The sequence below is a fragment of the Meriones unguiculatus genome, chromosome 14 (assembly GCF_030254825.1).
Source record: "Meriones unguiculatus strain TT.TT164.6M chromosome 14, Bangor_MerUng_6.1, whole genome shotgun sequence".
Classification (NCBI taxonomy): domain Eukaryota; kingdom Metazoa; phylum Chordata; class Mammalia; order Rodentia; family Muridae; genus Meriones; species Meriones unguiculatus.
Genome location: NC_083361.1, coordinates 49,984,912 through 50,004,411, shown reverse-complemented (window position 1 = coordinate 50,004,411; position 19,500 = coordinate 49,984,912). Strand labels below are relative to the sequence as shown.

Here is a 19,500-nt window from a genome sequence, read left to right as displayed (position 1 = left end):
CTAAATTCTTATTTCTTTCCTTATGTATTTATTGCATATTGATTAGACCCTTCTCCTTTTATTTATTTTTAACCTATATATTTATTGATTGAATATGTTCTGATTATAGCCTCCTTTATTCACCCTCATTTATTTATATATTTATTTTTATTTATTACATTCAGATTATAGCCGTTTTTCCTTTTATTTATTCTTCTTTATTTTTAAACTTATGTATGTAGTTATTTATGTATGTATTTATTATGACATTTTATTGATTGATTACATTCTGATTAGACCCTCCTTTTATTTATTTATTATTTATTTTCAACCCTTATTTATTTATTACATCCTGATTGTAGCCTTATCCTCTTTATTTATTTTAAATTTTATTTGTTTGGTTGTTTACATATTGTATCCTGATTTGAGCCTCCTCCTTTTATTTTTTATTTCAAACCTATTTATTTATCAACTTATGTTCTGATTGCATCCTCCTTTTTATTCACCCTTAATCTTATTTATTTGTTTATTGTGTCCAGATTACAGCCTGCTATTCTTGTTTATTTTAAAATTTATTTATGTAGTTATGTACATATATTTATATTTATTATGTCCTTTTCTTTATTGTAAACTATTTATGTATTTAATTATTAAATCCTGATATTTTATATATTTTCAGACTTATTTATTATGTCCTGTTTGCAGCTTGTATCCTCTATCCACCCTAAAGTTTATTTATTTATTTATTTATTACTTATTTTTTAAATTTATATATTTTTATTTTTATTTCCCTATATTAGATACAGTTTATACAGTTTATTCACTTTGTATCCCAGCTGTAGCCCTCTCCCTCATTCCCTCCCTAACCCACCCTTCTTTCCTCTCCTCCCATGTTCTCCAAGGGGCTCCTCCTTTGTTTACTTATTACATACTGATTGGAGGCCCCTATTATTAATATTTATTTATTTGCCTCGAAATTTATTTATTTATTTATTTATTTATTTATTTATTTATTTATTTATTTATTGCATCCCCATTACGACCATCTCAACATTTATTTATTCTTTGGATTTTAAAATTTATTTATTAATGTACTGATTCATGAACTTACTTACTTATTTATGTATTATTTTATGTCCTGATTGCAGCCTCTTCTGCTTTACTCATTCTAAAATTTATTTAGTTATATATCTATTTATTTACTTATCTATTTGTATATCTATTTATTTATTGCTTTCTGATTGGAGCCTCCTCCTTTTATTCATTATTTATTTAAAAACCTCTTTTTTACTCATTCTAAATTTTATTATTTGTTTATTTAGTAGCCTCCTTTTCATTCTAAATTTTACTTATTTATTGCATCTTGATTGGAGCCTCCTTTTATGTATTCATTTATTTTCCAACCTATACACTGTTTGTTTGTATACCTGTTTATTATGTTCTGATTGTAGCCTCCTTAATTCACTCCAAACTCTGTTTGTTTGTTTGTTTGTTTGTTTATTTATTTATTTATTTATTTATTGTGTCCAGATACATAAGGGCAAACAGGATATATTTATATTTATTTATTTATTTAGTATGTCCTAAATAGAGTATTTGTCTACCTCATGTACTATATCTATTTAATTATTTGATATCTCCTTATTGCAGCCGCCTCCTCATTTATTTATTTGTTTTATTTATTTATTTGTTTCCTTTGTATCCCACTGTACCTCTCTCTGTCATCTTCTCCTGGGTGTCATCCCCCCTCCCTCTTCCTCATCTATCCCTTCTTCCCTAGTCCACTGATAGGGCAGGTGTTCCTCACCTACTGTCTCACTATCAAGTCTTATCAGGACTGCCTAGATCCTCTTGCTCTGTGGGCTGGCTAGATCTCCCCAAGAAGGAGAAGTTTTCAAGGAAGAGGCAACCAAGTTTATGTAAGAGACTGTCTCTTCTCTTATTAGGAAACCAACATTTTAAATGTCTTTCATTCATTCATTCATTTTATTTTTTAAAATTTATTTATTGCATCCTGATTGTAGTCTTTTATTTATTTTTGTTTATTTTAAAACTTATTTATCTACTTATTTACATAGCTACGTATTTATTTATTATGTCCTGATTATAGCATCCTCCTCTTCATTTATTCTAAACTTATTTATTATATGTTCTGATTGTAGCCTCCTTTAATTAATTCTAAATTTATTTACTTACTTATTTATTGCATTGTTGTCACAGCTTCCTTCACATACATTATTTATTTTAAAACATTTGTTGCATACTGTTTGGGGCCTCCTTATTTACTCATCTTTATTTTAAAACTTTACCTTTTTTTATTATGTCCTAGTTACAGCCTCCTATATTTATTTATTTATTGCATCCTGATTGCAGACTCTTTTATTATAAAACATTATTTACATATTGCAGCTTCTTTTAATTATTTAGTCTTTATTTTTAAAATTATTTATTTAAGTTGTTTATCGATTATTCATCTATCTAGTTACCTATCTGTTTTGTCCTGATTGCAGTTTCCTCTTTTCTTCATTTTTTCCAAATTTATTTATTTATGTATTTATTCATTCATTTATTTATGTATTTATTGCTTCTGATAGTAGGCGCCACTGTTTTCTTTATTCTTATTTATTTTAAACTTATTTACTTACACTTATTTCTTACACTCAAAATATGAGATAGCATATCTAAAAATATTTATTTACATATTTATTTTCAGCCTTTTATTTATTCTTATTTATAACATACTTATTACATACTGATTGCGCCCTCCTTTCCCTTATTTATTCCTATTTTAAAAGTATTTATTTACTGCCCTAATTGCTGCATGCTCCTATTTTATTCTAAATTTTATTTGCTTATTTTTTATTGCATTCTGATTGCAGCATTCTTTTATTTATTCGTGATTATTTCTACTTATTTTGTCTTCTAAATTTATTTATGTATTTATTGCATCTTATTCATTTTAAAACGTGTTTATTTATGTACTTGTTTATTTACTTGTCTATTATTTATTATGTCCTGATTGCAGCCTCTTCTTTTATTTATTTTCATTTTTTTGTTTGTTTATTATGTCCTGATTGCAGCTTCCAGTCCTTTTCCTTCTTATTTATTATAAACTTTTTTACTTATTTTTATTACACCACTAATAGTATGACATTGCATATCTAAAAATATAAGAGGGCAGAAATTTATTTACTTTCATTTATTTTTACCATTATTAATTTTTTACATCCTGATTGTAGTGTCCTTTTCTCTTTTATTCTTTGTTTTCAAACTTATTTTTGTCCTGATTACAGTCTTTGTCCTATTATTTATTTATTTCAATCTATTTAAAATTATTTATTTCATCTGGATTGCAACCTCCTTTATTTTTTTTTTACCCATTTTCAAATTCATTACATCCTGATTGCAGCCTCCTCTTTTATTTGTTTATTGTGAAATGTATTCATTTATTACTACTTGTACGAAATAAATGCCTCTATTTATTTTTATGTATTTTACAAATTATTTATTTGGTTGTTTATTATATCCTATTGCAACCTTTTTTCCTCTCAGGACCTCCTCACTCTTTCCCCATTATCCCTTCTTTTCATAGAAGCTGGAGGTCCCCCATTGTTACCAACCCACACTGGCACATTAAATTACTATAGGACTAGGTGCATTCTCACACTGAGGCCAGGCAAGGTTAGTCCAATTATTGGAATAGATCAAAGGGACAGCTCAGAGTCAGAAAGGGTCTCTGATCCAATTATTGGAGAGTCCAAGTGAAGACCAAGTTGTGCATCTGCTACATGTACAGGGTACTTGTACAGTACACACATGCTCTTTGCTTTGTGATTCAGTCTCTTAGCTCCAGAGGCCTCAGATTAGTATTTCTGTCTAAACAGCATTTGATTACTGAAGAAATAAAAGAAATTTGAATACTAAAGAAATAATAACTTTGTGTAGATTGCCTGAGATTCCTACTTTTGCAAAAATACCAACTACCTTCAACTACTATACACACATGATATTACTATTAATGTTTAACCAGTCTTTTGGAAGTATCAAACCCTATTTATTTTATATTTAATTTTTATGATGAGGTTTATTTTACCTTGGTTTTGTTTTTATACAAGTACAGTTTCCTATGTGCAGGATTTCACACTAAATTTTCTTAATATATTTTACTTAAAATTTAAGATGTTTTTTTGTGGTAAAATGTAATGTTGTATACGTTTCAACTATATGTTTTAAGCATTTCACTAATAGAGACTTTGTTAACATGTTTATAGAAAAAAAAAGCAATTTTTGTTTTTATGTTTAAGACAGTTGTCCAATAGTAATTCAGACTTTTGAATGTTTATGAGTTGTAGAAAAAGGAAGTGCATTTTACTGTTAAAATATTATTTGACCTTTATGTAGGGCTCATTGTAGTGGTGTGATAGAGAAAGCCAAAATACCTGAACATTGTGTTAACAAAGCCATCTTTTATTATATGTGTATATTTTACCATACTATCCAATCAGAAGTCTTTTAAGCTACTAAGCTATTTATGAGTATAATTAGTAAAAGCATGAAAGTATCTCTATTATAAAAAATATATATGTGATATAAAAGGCATGTAATTTCACTTTATTTTTCTAGTCACTAATATTTATGTGATTTAGATACCTCAATTACATGATTCTCTAGTCATCTGATATATAACAAAAATGTAACTTTGTAAGTAATGAAGTATTTTTATATCAAACATCTAAAATTTCTAGAAGTATTGAGACTCAAATTTTAAGCTTTTAAATGTACTATGAATACTATCTAGTCTTTTACATTTAAGATGATAAATTGATACTTTATAAAGGGATCATGGAGTCAAAATTTTTCTTAGTTGTTAGAATCCCAGAGAAGAAAGATATAAATACTATGCATTTACTCTATTCTCTTAGAAGAATAGTTGACCATTTTGTCATGTGAGTTGCACATTAAAAAAAAAATGACTTGACAGGCAATTCAGTTGGCTTGTTGAGCACTAATGAAGTTATTGATGCACCTCTTTTATCTATGTTTTGTCAATTTTCATGAATACATTATGTACTACCTCTTGGAACACTACAAAGCTTTGTATGTGTTCCCTGGTTGCATGACAATATTCAAGACAACTTTGTAAATAATAGGCAAATATAAAATTTTAATGTCTAGTCTTTCTAGATATATAGCGTGTCAAAGGGTAAATTTTGTAAATACATCATTGTAAACTTTAATAGCTTTGTAAAAAAAAATTTGAGACTTCTCCATTTTATGTTGCTTGTTACTTGTTAACTGGTTGGCTAGGATTATGAGGCTTTTTAATTTTTTTAGTTTTTGGAGGTAGCATTTCTCTTTGTGGCCTTGGCTGTCCTAGATACTCACTTTGTAGACCAGACTGATGTCCAACTCACAGAGGTTCATCTGCCTCTGCCTCCCAAGTGCTAGGATTACAGGTGTGCACCATTGTGCTATGCCCAATGAGAATTTTTAAAAGCATATTTAATTTTAACTGATTTCTTATCTCAAGAAAAATATTCATTAACCATAGGGTAGGGTAAGGCTTATATTTTACACAGATAAATATTATTAAGGGCACAAATTATAATTCTGTGATTGTACTAAAGAAAGACCATTATGTAACTATTTTGTTGTAGACTGTATAGGAAACATCTTGAAATAATTTCTTATGCATCCTTCAATTAATAAAATATTATTTACTTTGTATGACAGCATTAAAGACAAGTTTAAGTAACTGATATATGTATACATATAACTACTATATGTATATATATATAAAGCTGATCTATATGTCAGTTTGAAAAATCCATTTTTTTTCAGATGTAAATATTACATTGTAACCTAACATTAAAAAAATTATATCTTTAAATGTTTTTTAAATGCAATAGATAAGTATTGTTTGGGCTATCAAGTAGAAAACTGCTTAAGCACAGTTTATCATGTAGAGAAGAATTCTCTAATTCTTTGTATACTGTTTACATAAAGAAAAATTGCTTACTGCAAATGAGTTTTTTTTTTTTAATCTTCATGAAGAAAGATGGAAGGGAAAATGAAAATCTAAATTAATGAGAGAACTGCTAAAATCATGGTAACTTGATTATTTATCCTCTGTACATGTATTTACTTTTATCTGTAGTTATAATCACATTACATCTTATGTTATAGGAGTATATAGATCACTTAGTATTCCTCTTTAATTGTGTATATATTGTTGATTTAAATTTGTATTTCTGCTTTACAAATTGTATAAAATTAGCATTTTATTTCTAATTCAGGTAATTCTGTATTCTCAATGTTATTATCAACCACGTTTTGTTGTAATTACGGAATGCATAGTTTGTGTTTTTATCTAATCTTTATTATATACAATATTAAAACTAGTTAATTTTTGAAAAATTTGTATCTACAACTTTTACAGGTAAATATCTATTGTTTTGTCTAATATATTGTAAGAAAAAATAACCTGTATGACATTAAAGACAATACAAATGTTAATCCCAGATCCATACTCAGTTTGAGGTCAGACTTGCCCCATATGTCCCTGTGTCAAAAGAAAGTGTGAAAACAAGGAAAAACTGAACACTTCAATCAATGTAGAGAACGTAAGGATTGTAGTTTAAGTTGAATGTAATTTAACAGTGAAATATCATTTGTCTACAGAAGGGGGTTTGCTTTATTTAATTGAAAAGGGGGACAATTTGCTTACATGTAGATATATTTTATTTCTTAACTAAAATGGATAATTAAGAAAACCCTAAGTATACATATGGAGTAGCATTCTGACATTTATTACTTTTGTATACAATGTGTGTTACTTTTCAGTAATGATTGAAGATTTGTTCAAGTGAACTAAACAGTGTATACATGCTTGGACTTATCACATGAGACCATCTAGAATGAACATTTAATGCAAACAAAGACCATCTTCAAGAAGAATGATAAAATGTTAACACTTTTATCTGCTCTTGTAATTATGAGGGGATTTGCAAATAAGAGTCTAAGCAAGAAGAAAATATGAAAAAGACAATTTGTACCAATACCTTTGATGTCAACATGGTAGTGCTGGGTTGCCGTATCCAACTTTGTATTCTTAGAAGCCCTTATGAACAGTTTTGAAAAATTTCTGTGAAGAATCTTAGACACTCTTGAGTCAGCAAAGAGTATGGCAATGACCAATGGAAGATAAGTAAAGATGGAATTTCATGTGAGTATTAAACTAAATATATTTTGAAAGATGATTATGTGACTGGCATAATGTGTTTGATAAAAACCATATTGCTGACCACAGCAACTCTTATAAAGGAAATCATTTAATTGTTGCTGTCATAGCAAGGTACAGGCAGACATGGTGCTGAAGAAGCTGAGAGTTCTGTATTTTAATCTACAGGCAGCAAGGAGAAATGGTGTGCCACACTGGGCAGAGCTTGAGCATAGGAGATTTCAGAGCCTGCCCCCACAGTGGCATTATTGCTCAAAAAAGGCCAAATCTCCTGTGGACTGCAATCACACGAGTCTATGGTGGCCATTCCTATTAAAACCGCTATACAGAGTAAGTAAGAATATATCTTTAAGAATATGCTTTCATAGTGGTGTGTATCTTCATAGATTTAGCAGGTTAAATAAAATTTGATTCAGACTTAAAGGGGATAAGCTATAAGTTTCTATTTACCTATTTGTTTTTAAAATATAACCCATGATCTGAAACATGCTGAAACACTAAACTCCCTTCTAATCATCCCAGTTTTTCTATAAATGAAGAGTAGGTTATTCCTCTGTTGTATGTGATTGAGTTGTTTTATAGATCTGAAATAGATATTTAGGGGATTTACACAATTACCAGCAAGAACTGTAAATGCTGACACCATTTAAATAAAAACTAAGAATGTTAAAGAGATGGTAACTTGTGCCTACTCTTCTTTTAGATGCCCTGAGTTCTGTTCCAGTTGCCACAGGTGGTGGCTCACTGCTACCTGCTACTCCAGCCCCAGGGCAGTGTGACACATCTGGCCTCAGGCACTTGAATGAAATGCATGTACGTATATGTGCTGTACATTTTCAGAAGACCTTAGTTAGTAAGATAGTAGCCATATCTTACTTGATCTTTGGATGATCTGATGCCTCTGACTTCTGTGGACTCACACACATGTAACAAATTGGACTGGAAATATTTGCTATTAAATACAAGTTATTGTTTTCTCCCTCAGACCAGGCTACTTCTTGTAATACTTGTTTAATATACAGCATACTCTGTAGTGGGCACTCATCCTCTAAATTTGTCAAATTTCAATTGTAAATTGAATTCTATAATGGTAACTTAATTGAGCTATTGTGATGATCAAAAATTAGGACATTTTCTGAACATTTTAATTTTCTTTAATTTTTTTATAAATTACAGTTTATTCACTTTGTATCCCAGCTGTTACCCCCTCAATCATCCCCTCCAAATCCACCTTCCTTCCCTCATCTCCTCCTATGTCCCTCCCCAAATACACTGGTAGGGGAGGTCTTCCTCCCCTTCCACCTGACCTTAGCCTATTAGGAATGGCTGTATTGTCTTACTCTGTGGCCTGGTAAGGCTGCTCTACCCTTAGAGGGAGGTCGTCAAAGAATCAGCCACTGAGTTCATGTCAGAGACAGTCCCTGTTCCTTTTATTAGGAAACCTACTTGGAGACTGAGCTACCTTGGGCTACATCTGTGCAGAAGTTCTAGGTTATCTCCATTCACGATCTTTGGTTGCAGTATCAGTCTCAGAATATACCCCTGTGTCCACATTTTTTTGGTTCTGTTGCTCTTCTGTGGAGCTCCTGCCCCTCCAGATATGTCTATCTCCCCTTTATTTGATTAGCTTCCCTAAACTCTGCCCAAAGTTCGGCTATGAATATCAGCATCTGCTTTTACCGTGCTGGGTAGTCTTTCAGAGGCCCCCTGTGTCATGCTTCTGTACAATTGCCTGTTTTCTTCTTATGATGTTCCCCCCCCAACCCCGAACAGGTCTTTCACTTATATTCACACCAAGGTACTTTATGTTATTAGTGGCTATTATAAAGGATGCTGTTTTCCTAATTTCTTTCTCAGCCCTTTGTCTTTTTATGCAGGAGGACTACTTTTTTTCAGTTAATTTTGTATCCAGCCACTTTGCTGGAGATGTTTATCAGCTGAAGGAGTTCTCTATTGTTTTTTTTTTTTGGGGGGGGGGGTCACTCATGATGCAGGTGGTCACTCTTTTACTGTTTGCTAATTTTAATTTAAAGCATGTAAAAATAAAAGGTAGACCATCTAAACATATTAAGGATAAAGATGGAGCAGAAATTGAGGCAATGGCAAAGCAATGACTGGTTCAATAGGGGTTTACCCCAGGGGAGAGAGACAACCACTCTGATTCTTAATGATGTGCTGGTATATTTTAATCATTAATACTCACATGGAATGTTTTATATTTTTCAGGTGCTCATGGTGACAGACTTAATGCACCTAACCTAAGTAGCACTGAAAGAGTGTAAGAAAAGGATTGCCAGAAAAAAATAGGTAAGAAAGGATCTGACTGTCATTCCCTTTGAATGAACAAAGAAATATTATTTCAAACATTATTATTTTATATATTCATGTTTCTGAATTAAGATGTGTGTGAAAGCTACATATTAAACTAAGTGTTCTATGAAGAAACTGCAACTGCAGTCTTTAATCATTTTATTTAATGATTTTTTTTCCTGATTGTTTCTGAGTATTCCAGGCAAGCTATGTAGCTGAAGATGGACATGAAGTTCTTTCTGTTTCCATTTCATACCAATCTTATGTACTGGGACTAGAGAGGAATATCCTCATGCCTGGAATATGCAGTTGCAAGAATCTATCACTTTGTTCATTCTTGGAAAGTACAGGCTAACAATATTTCAGTCCTCCTGAAATACTCTTTTTTGAAATAAGTTAATATGAAAAGAAGGTTTATCCTTTTAAATCTTATATTTTCCATATTAGTTACTTGACTTATTGCTTAAAATATGTATCAAGATAAGTCTAGAGAGATATAGCTCAGAAGTTGAATACTGCTCTTACAAAGGCTCTGAGTTTAGTTCCTAGCACCCATGCATGCTAACTCATGATTATCGTACACACGCGCATCAAAAGTCCCATAATTAAAATGTTAAGTAAATACTTAAAAGTGCATGACCAAAGAAACTTAAGTGTTTGGGCTCATAATATGGTGGTCATTTAATCAAGGTAGAGAGAGCATGAAAGCAGGAACATGATGCAGGTGGTCACATTATATTCCTAGTCAGCAGTCACAGAGTAATCATTATCAGAATAATGCATGGGAAAAGTAGGTTCAAGATACAATATATATATATTTATTTTGAAAATGTTTATAATTCACAAGGTAGCAAGGACAGTGAATGCTCACCATAAAAATTAAATTAGAAAAAAAAACTAATTAAAACAGGAAGCTAAAAAATAAAATAGGAAGCTGACAAGTCCTAATAAGAATGCTACAGAAATAATATCAATTACTTGTGAAAATTAACATATTACACAAGAGAGATAGTACTTTAAAAAGGATATACATATTTTTATAATAAAAATAAAAAATGTTGCCCTCTGATGGTTCTGTTGTTTTCTTCCTGTTTGCTTTCAGGTAATTACTACATTGGATAACAGGCATTTTTTACAACCTTCACAGTGCTCTGAAAAGTCTCAAAAGGTGTGTGGGAATAGTCTTGCCAGTCATTAAAAATGAACTCAGCTAATTGGAGACAATCACTTCATATTTACAAAGACTTTCTGATTGTTGTTGGACAAACCCACGAACTAGAGACACTGCTGCATGGATAAAAATTATATTGTAGAATTGATATTGGCTTCATCTCAGTGAAAGTATGAATTGGATTTCATGATAATTTTGAAGCTTTTTTGAAGTTATCACTGAATATAAATTTATAAACTTTTTAATTGGTTTTCCTTTTCAAAGGGTTTAAATATGTAGCAAGATTGACCTGAGTGGTGGGATTATAGAAAATTACAATGTGCTAAGTTACAGTACTAATTTTAACATAGATTGTATACCAAAGTTTATGGAGTTACTGGTACTTTTATTGCATCTCATTTATAAATACTTGTGTACATGCATCTTTCATGGGTTGAGATAATCACATTTTCATGTAAAATTTTTATTTCTTTGAAGTTTATTTTTGGTTACTAATAAGTTAATATAAATAAATTGATATTTGTTTAGTATTAAACTATGATTCATTTCTGTTCATTGTTTTGTTTGAATTTTCATGCTGCTTATCTGTTAATTATCCATACACTCATTTGTGAATTAGCCTGTAATTTGGTCATCATCTGTATCATTTTGTTTTCTGTTTACTTTCTTTTTTTAATACTAGGTTGTACATAAATTATGCATTAAAATACAATAATGTTCCATTTTGAAGCATTGTGTTTTGTGTTTTTTCTTTGCAAGCATGTTTTGTTCATATCATACATGTTTATGTTGTCATTCCAGTTTTTCATCAGAAATTTTTGTTGTTTCTTTAAAAATTAGCTAATTTTAACTAATAAGATTATAAATTTTGCCTGAGTGCCTGTTTGCTTTTTCTTGTATTAACTTGTTAATTACTGATGATTTGTACTGTCTTACCTTTTCTATTGAGTTCAGCCTTCGTTCTCTTCTTTTTCAGACTATCCCCTGTATGTAGTCAAATTATTCCTCAGAGTTGATGCTTATAATTATTTGTCAAGTTGGACCAAATGCACTTTTACTTTGATTTGCAGCACATTTAATAGATTAAGTAGGAGAGAATAGATTTCTTTAAAACTGAGCCTTCCTATACAACCTCAAGGTATGTCTTTCTATTTGTAACAATGTTTTCACTCCTACCCATTCCATTTACTTAATTAATATACTAGCTTGTAACGTCTATTCAGTATAATTGGTATATGAAATTTGCTTTCATATCCCTCTTTCAATAATCTCTGAATTTCTAAGATTGTAAAATTCGTACTTGTACTATCATTTCATCATGAATAAATAATAGGGAAGTACTCTTAGAATATACAGTTATGAACAGCTGTTAGATTCTCTTATGCAATGTTACATACTAAGGATTTTTGTAGAACCTTAGGATTGGTTTTGGTATTTTTCATTTATTTTTGTACTTAAACTTTTGGCCTCATATAGCCTAGGTCGCATTATGATGTGGTTCAGGTTGGAATTGAACTTACAGGAATCCTCCTGCCTTAGCACCTCCCTCAAATAAAGTTTAGTATTTCTCAAAGTTGAGTATTATTAAACTTATTGCTCTACCTGGAGAGACGCCTAAGAGATTCAGAGGATCTTGTTCTTAGAGACCAAATTTCATTCCCACCACCCACTTTATGTGCCTTGCAGTTGCCTATAAGTGTAGGTGCAAGAGTATCCACTGTCTTTTATCTGTGTACTAATGTGGACTCTTGTTTACATAGTATACCCAGGCACATAGTCATAATATTTTCAAAGTAACCCTTTTTAAGGAAAGTATGAAGCTAGGCTCTAGATATCACATATCTTTGATCCCACCACTAGGGAGACAGAAGCAGATAGGTCTCTGAGAGCTAGACCATTCTGGTGTAGAAAGCAATTTCCAGGGCAGTTACACAAAGAAACCTTGTTTCAGAAAAGAAAATTCCCTTTTCTTTGATCTTTTATTATGAAGTATGTTATTAGAGGAGTTTACAAATATTTTGGGCATCATTCATCCAATTTTAATGTTCATTTCTATCTGTTTCTAAAAGAGCCAAGACAGTTATGCAGAGGAAGGAAGGAAGGGAGGGAGGGAGGGAGGAAGGAAGGAAAGAAAGGAGGGAGAGAAAGTTTAATTAGATCATAGCATTTTAAACTACATTCTGTAATGGTGTACACTCTAATCAGTTTTATAATTAGGTAGTACTATTATTATTTGAGGCCAGACTGTATGAAGCCTTCTCAAAATAGAGTATTAAACTTAAAAACTAAAGAAATTTCATATAGCATTTTATATTGATCTCCACCTACTCTTAGAATGTTTAGGTTCAGAAATTGTCATAGCAGTGTTAACTAATTCACAATCCTTATCCATGTGTGCATTGCCGTGTCATTTTTCTTGGCCCCTTTCCGAAAAACTACATAGATTCAATATGATTGTTATTTAGGATGTTCCATAGCCTTCGATTTGCATATTTTGTACATTGAAACTTCATAGGATATTTGGTGATTGAATATTCTGGTTTTACCTAAGCTCGTTCTTTCTTTCTTTCTTTCTTTCTTTCTTTCTTTCTTTCTTTCTTTCTTTCTCTCTCTCTCTCTCTCTCTCTCTCTCTCTCTCTCTCTCTCTCTCCTCTCTCTCCCTCTCTCTCCTCTCTCTCTCTTTCTTTCTTTTTACCTAAGCTTTTTCATTGAGATTATAAGTGTAGTGGGAACAGTACTGTCGAAAGATTTTAAGGTGTTTTTTTTTTCCATTTACTATGAATGACATGTGGTTGGTCTATTTTAGTTCCTGTTACTTTGATCTCTTAGTGTTTTTACAAAGTATCTTATCAGAGGAGTTTACAAATTTCTTGGGCATCATCTAATTTTAATGTTCATACATTCTAAAAGAGCCCTTTATATCTATTTACTCTATTTGTACATTGTGAATTGTGTTTCTATTGTGTTTGGGGGCTCTGGGTACAGTATGTGAATGTTTTGCCTACAACAATGCACTGGTAATATTAGTTTTAATATTTTGTTCAAGTGCCCAATGCATGTAATTTTTTCATAATTTAATTTAAGCTTATTCTTCAGACCTTTCTTTGATAGAGATGGTTCTGCAGTTAAGAGCAATTTAAGAGTACTTTATTTTGATTTCTAGTACTGACATGGCAAGTTCTAGGATATCTCCTGCACAATTCTGGATTCATTGAGTACACATGAGTACAAAGATATACATACAAGGAAAATAGCAGTTTTAAGAAATTACATAATTTCATTGTTTTAAATGAGTAAATGATTCATATATGTGTTTTCATTATAGTTGATTAGCATCTGGACTGACTTAATTTTCTAGGTCAGCTCAGAAAATTTTTAAAAGCTGGTGAAACATGGATATGCAGATATCTCTGACTAGATAAGCTATTCTAATCCTGAATGGCACAAACACTTCAGGGTCACATGCCCCATTCACAGAGATTGAATATCAGAAATTTACTTCATGATTAATGAGAAGAGAAAAATTACACTTAGGAAGTACTAATGAAATAATTTATGGTCAAGGGTCAGTGCAACATGAACAATTCTATTGAAGGGTTTCAGCATTTGAAAGTTTGAGAACCAGTGGTCTAGAGTTCTTTTGAGTAGCTGCCTAGAAGTGGTTTCTTGGGTTATATGGATGTTCTGTTTTTAGCTTCATTTATATTAGGTAACCACCAGTGACAAAACTCAATGTCCATTGTATAATATTCTTTAGATATTTTTAACTTCCAAAGAATGCTTTTTTTAATTTTAGAATATAAAAATGTATCCTTTCACAATTTTTAGAGAGTGTATATATATATATATATATATATATACACACACACACTCTGTCACCTTATCCTATAATCCTGTGTATACTGTATTCTATTCCATGAAAGTCTTTCCTATTTTCGTTTTTATTTTTGTGGCCTACTGAATTTAGTTATAGCTCTTGATCAAGCAGGATTTGTACTTTAGTGAGGCCACTTTACTATGTCACTTAGGAATAATATTTCCCAGTAACCATTTCTTGCCTATAGATTTTCAGGGAGTCCATGCTTGTATGAAACACATCCCATAAATAATGGAAAATTGATTTGCCTTGTTTTGTAATGATTCTGTGCAGTTAGCTACTGATGCTTTGATGTCATTATTATAGTAGCTGATTTATGTCCTGAAGACAGCATTTTTTTTGCCTCTCCCATACTTGAGCTCTTAATTTTTTTTAATTCCCTGCTTTTAATTATCTAAGCTTTTAAAGGAGTGATATTGTTCCTGAGCATTCAAAAGCTACTTATTCAAAGGACATTGGTGTGTCTCTGTGTTAACTCCTGCATTGATGCTACAAGAAGATGCTTCTCTCATTTGAAATAAAATTAAAAAGTAATGGTTAACTTTAACAGTCATTCCATGTTTGTATCATTTGCCTCATTGTACCTGGAAGTCTGGTTTTTTGCTTTCAGTGTTCACAGCTATGGAAGAACGTGGATCAATTTTTAACACATAGCACTTTCCAACATTAATAAAACTAGCCAGTAAAGTTTGGTTCAGTGTCTTCATGTGCATATATGTCCTAAACCTAAAATATGTGGTACTTTCTTCAGTATGGCATTAACTAACTATGGTTGGAAATGGCAACCACATTAGCAATTCCAACAGCCTGTTTGATTTTGTTAATGTGGGATCTCCTTGTTAACACTGTACCTAGAAATATTTTGCAAGCATGTATGGGATAACCATTATTCACACATGTATGATATCTACAAACTTAGAAAAACTACCATTCACCTTTCATGTGACATCTTCTTCAGTGGTGTACCCATTCTAACTTCCTGCATTTCAATTAAACACAAATTAAAAATTTAAGGTTAAGTATTAATAGGGCAGACAAAATGAGTGATTTGTTCTCCTAGACTTTGTTTACACCAATAACAGGCAATTCTGTAAATTTATTATCCTATTCATTATATAGCTCTTAGGATGAGTCCATTTTTTTAGCTATTGTTAGCAGACAGTAAGTGTGAATGTGCAATTATGTTTGAAGTAGTCCTTTGTGGAGATTCCCAGGAATTGTAATGTTGGGTCATCTGGTAGTTCGGGTGCCTTTTATTTTTAACTTTTTTGGGAAAGTTCCATACTGATTTCCTTAGTGTCCTAACTAGATTAAGCTCTTATACTGTTCAACATTTTCCCATAGACTTTTATTCAGCTTCCTAATAGTAACCATTCTCATGAGTTAGGAAGTGAAAGTAGTTTAATTTTCAGTTTTGTGAATTCTGCATATATTGATCACCTTTATTGAAAAAAAAACACCAAGAAACAAAATTACCCCAGTCCAATGCCATATTTTTTATGTGGCTGTTTTCTTAATGTTTAGTTATGAGTTCCCTCTATATTCTAAAGTGTAGTCTTCATGGTAAAGATTTCCCCCCATATTTTCCTAATGAATAGTTTGTTTTAATATGTGAAAGCTTTCTTTTACAAACACTAAACCTGAGGGAATATTTTGTATGCTAAGAATTTGTTAAAAAAAATAAAAAGACAAGTCTGACAAAATGTGAGACAAAGCACCTACAATGATGCCATTGAGTTTGTTCTATTTAGGACATCTTATGAGGGGCATGTCACCTACTAGTGGTTTGTCATCAATGAGACTGTATTAGAGGAAAGTGAATTTTTGTTTGGAAGTAATTCGCAATTGGAGGTAGTGTCTGTTAGGGATTGAGATTACACTTTGCTTTTTCAGCTGTGGGAGTCCTGATTTGCAGATCTATGCATACCCTGTGCATGATGTCACAGTTTTTATGTGGGTATATGTTTGTGCTGTGTTTAGAAGGCTTTGGTTCCTTGGTGTGCTCTATCCCCTTTTGCTCTGAAAATGATTCCATCTCTTCTGCACACTTCCCTTACCCCCGAGGAGCAGAATTTGAGGGAGACTTCCTGTTTTGGGCTGTGTGTTTCAAGGGCCCTCAAACTCTGCAAGTATCTGGTTGTGCATCTCAGTATTTGTTCCCATCTGCTAAAAGGTATAGGTGTATATATATATATATATATATATATATATATATATATATATACACACATGTATGTATGTATGTATAACAATGTTATTAGGGATCATTTTATTGCTATTTGCGAGTTTTATTGATCTTTTTATTGATCTTTTGCGAGTTGGGGGTCTCCCAGGAGAGGTGTACATAATTGCTTGGAGCTAGGAATTCCAAGGATGCTTTATTTGAATTTGGCAGCATGCTCCTATCATGAATGAGAACACAGTATCTAATTATCCTATTGGGGCAGGCAGGGGAGAACTAGCAGTAAACTGTGCGAACGGGCGTATATTCGATGTGATTAGAGGCTTCTATGCCTAAAGACACTCTAAATGATGTCAGGCAGAGAGTAGGAGGCCCTGCTTGTGGAAAGGGAGTCCTCTATCTTGTACAATGTCAGGAAAGCTATGTGTACGCGAAGTAGTGCAACATAAAACAGCACGGCCCTCTAAAATCTCTGTTTTATTTATATTGAAGAAGTGTCACCACGAGTTTAGAGAAATACGTAGCAGAGGTTTTTAGAGTCTGGTAATGTACTATGGCCTAATTGATGGTGATTCTAACAATGGTGGTAATTTGTTGCCAGAGGAAATGTATGAGGCAGGAGGGAAGCATCAAAATAAAATGTAGCAGCTAGGAAAACATGGGGTTTTGAACCAACTTAATTTCACAGTGGGTTGAAATCCCTATAGTACATATGTCTAGAGATTTTTGAGGATATTAACATTGGTCTAAAAAAGAGGTACATTTACATAGAAGTAACATTGTTTTCCCAATACCGTGAAAGTCCCCATGATTAGCAGTTATTAAGTCTAGTGTAATGCACAAGTTAAGCTGGTAAAAGTTTGATTGACAGCACATCAGTGATATGTTGCTTTAGCCATTGAAGAGTGTTGGGGTAACAGAATACACATTTGATTGAAAATGGGACTATTGGGCAAGTGAGGTCCAGTGAATTTGTGTGTGTGTGTGTGTGTGTGTGTTCCTAGGGTACAGAAGAGTAATAACTAGTTGTGCTATCAGCAAAGGTCTATTGCTAGATGTGCAGAAAAAAAGAGAAATGTTAGGATAGGTAGTGAAGGGAAGGAAGTCAGCAACATGTTGAATGTCATCATTCTTTGTTGGCATCCTGAAAGTATTTTGGGGCACTGCAGTGAACAAGAAGAGGCTGCTAAATGTGCAAAAGAAACAGTGTGAGGCTTTTAGGTGTATGGAGTATGGGAGGAAATTATTAGCCCTGTGTTTGTTTATCCTGTAAAACAATATTATTATGAGTTTTCATGGGCTTAGCTCCTGGTAGAAGCTGTGGAAAGGTATGGAGGCATTAGTGTTAAGACATTAGAGTTAAGAACAGCCATAGAATGGCAGATGAGAAGGCTTGACATGTGACTTCAATTAAAAAATTCTAATTGTAAGGTTCTAAACAGTGTCTTTTCCCACTATGGTGGAGTTATTTTTTTAATTTTTATATTAATTATAGTTTATTTACTTTGTATCCAGCTGTAGCCCCTTCCCTCATTCCCTCCCACTCCCACACTCTCATCTCCTCCCATGCCCTTCTCAAAGTCCATTGATAGGGGAGGTACTCCTCCCCTTCCATCTGACCTTAGCCTATTAGGAATGGCTACCTTGTCTTCCATTGTGGCTCTCTGGTAGGATCCTGTCCTGTTGCCTGTTTTCTCCTCCTTCCAATGTACATACTGTTGGTCTTGATGAGTGAGTATTGATCATCTTATCCAGGGTCCTCCTTCTTGCTCAGCTTCCTTAGGTGTATAGATTTCAGTATCTTTATCCTATATTATATGTCTAGTCTCTACTTATAAGTGAGTATATACTGTGTGTGTCTGCTTCTGGGATACCTCACTCAGGATAATCTTTTCTAGATCCCACTATTTGCCTGAAAATTTCGTGATTTCCTTGTTTTAAATTATTGAATAATATTACAATATATAAATAAAACTCAATTTCTGAATCTATTCCTCAGTTGTGGGATTGTTCAAGGTTCTGGCTATTACGAATAGAGTTGCTTTGAATATGGTTGAGCACATGTCATTGTTGTGGACTTGAGCATATTTTGTATATATGCCTAGCAGTGGTATAGCTTGATTTGATGAAGCACTATTCCTAATTGTCTGAGAAAATACCAGATTGATTTCCAAAGTGGTTGTACAAGTTTACATTCCCACCAGCAAAGGAGGAGGGTTCCCCCTTTTCCATATCCACTCCAGCATGTATTGTTACTTGAGTGTTTGATCTTAGCCATTTTGATCTTAGCCTGATGGGTGAAAGGTGAAATCTCAGGGATGTTTTGATTTGCATTTCCCTGATGACTAGGGATGTTGAGCATTTCTATTTATTCATTCATTTATTTATTTATTTATTTTTAAATTTAATTTTTTATAATTAGTTACATTTTATTAACTGTATCCCAGCTGTATCCTTCTCCTTATTCCCTCCCAATCACACCCTCCCTCCCTCATCTCCTCCCTGCCCCTTTCCAAGTCCACTGATAGGGGAGGACCTCCTCCCCTTTCATCTGACCCTGTTTTATAAGGTATCTTCAAGACTGGCTGCAAAGTCCTCCTCTGTGGCCTAGCAGGATTGCTCCTCCCTTGGGGGTTGGGGAAGTCAAAGAGCCTGCCAAGTGTTTTCCTGCTATATGAAGTTGAGAATTGTTCTTTCAAGGTCTGTAAAGAATTGTGTGGTATTTTGATGGGAATTTCATT

The 19,500-nt window shown here is 32.5% G+C and overlaps 1 long non-coding RNA gene across 2 annotated transcripts in view; it reads left to right on the top strand.

The window, feature by feature from the left end:
• The first annotated feature begins 1,232 nt into the window (after positions 1-1,232).
• LOC110542819 (uncharacterized) overlaps positions 1,233-19,500 on the top strand; it is a 38,389-nt gene continuing 20,121 nt past the window's right edge. Inside the window, exons 1-6 of one of the 2 annotated variants that reach the window (XR_009585539.1) lie at positions 1,233-7,204; positions 7,388-7,549; positions 7,923-8,032; positions 9,446-9,526; positions 10,632-10,870; positions 11,677-11,838. This is a non-coding gene — a long non-coding RNA (uncharacterized LOC110542819). The remainder of the gene's footprint in view (positions 7,205-7,387; positions 7,550-7,922; positions 8,033-9,445; positions 9,527-10,631; positions 10,871-11,676; positions 11,839-19,500) is intronic. The other variant, XR_002476081.2, reaches the window with a different exon arrangement.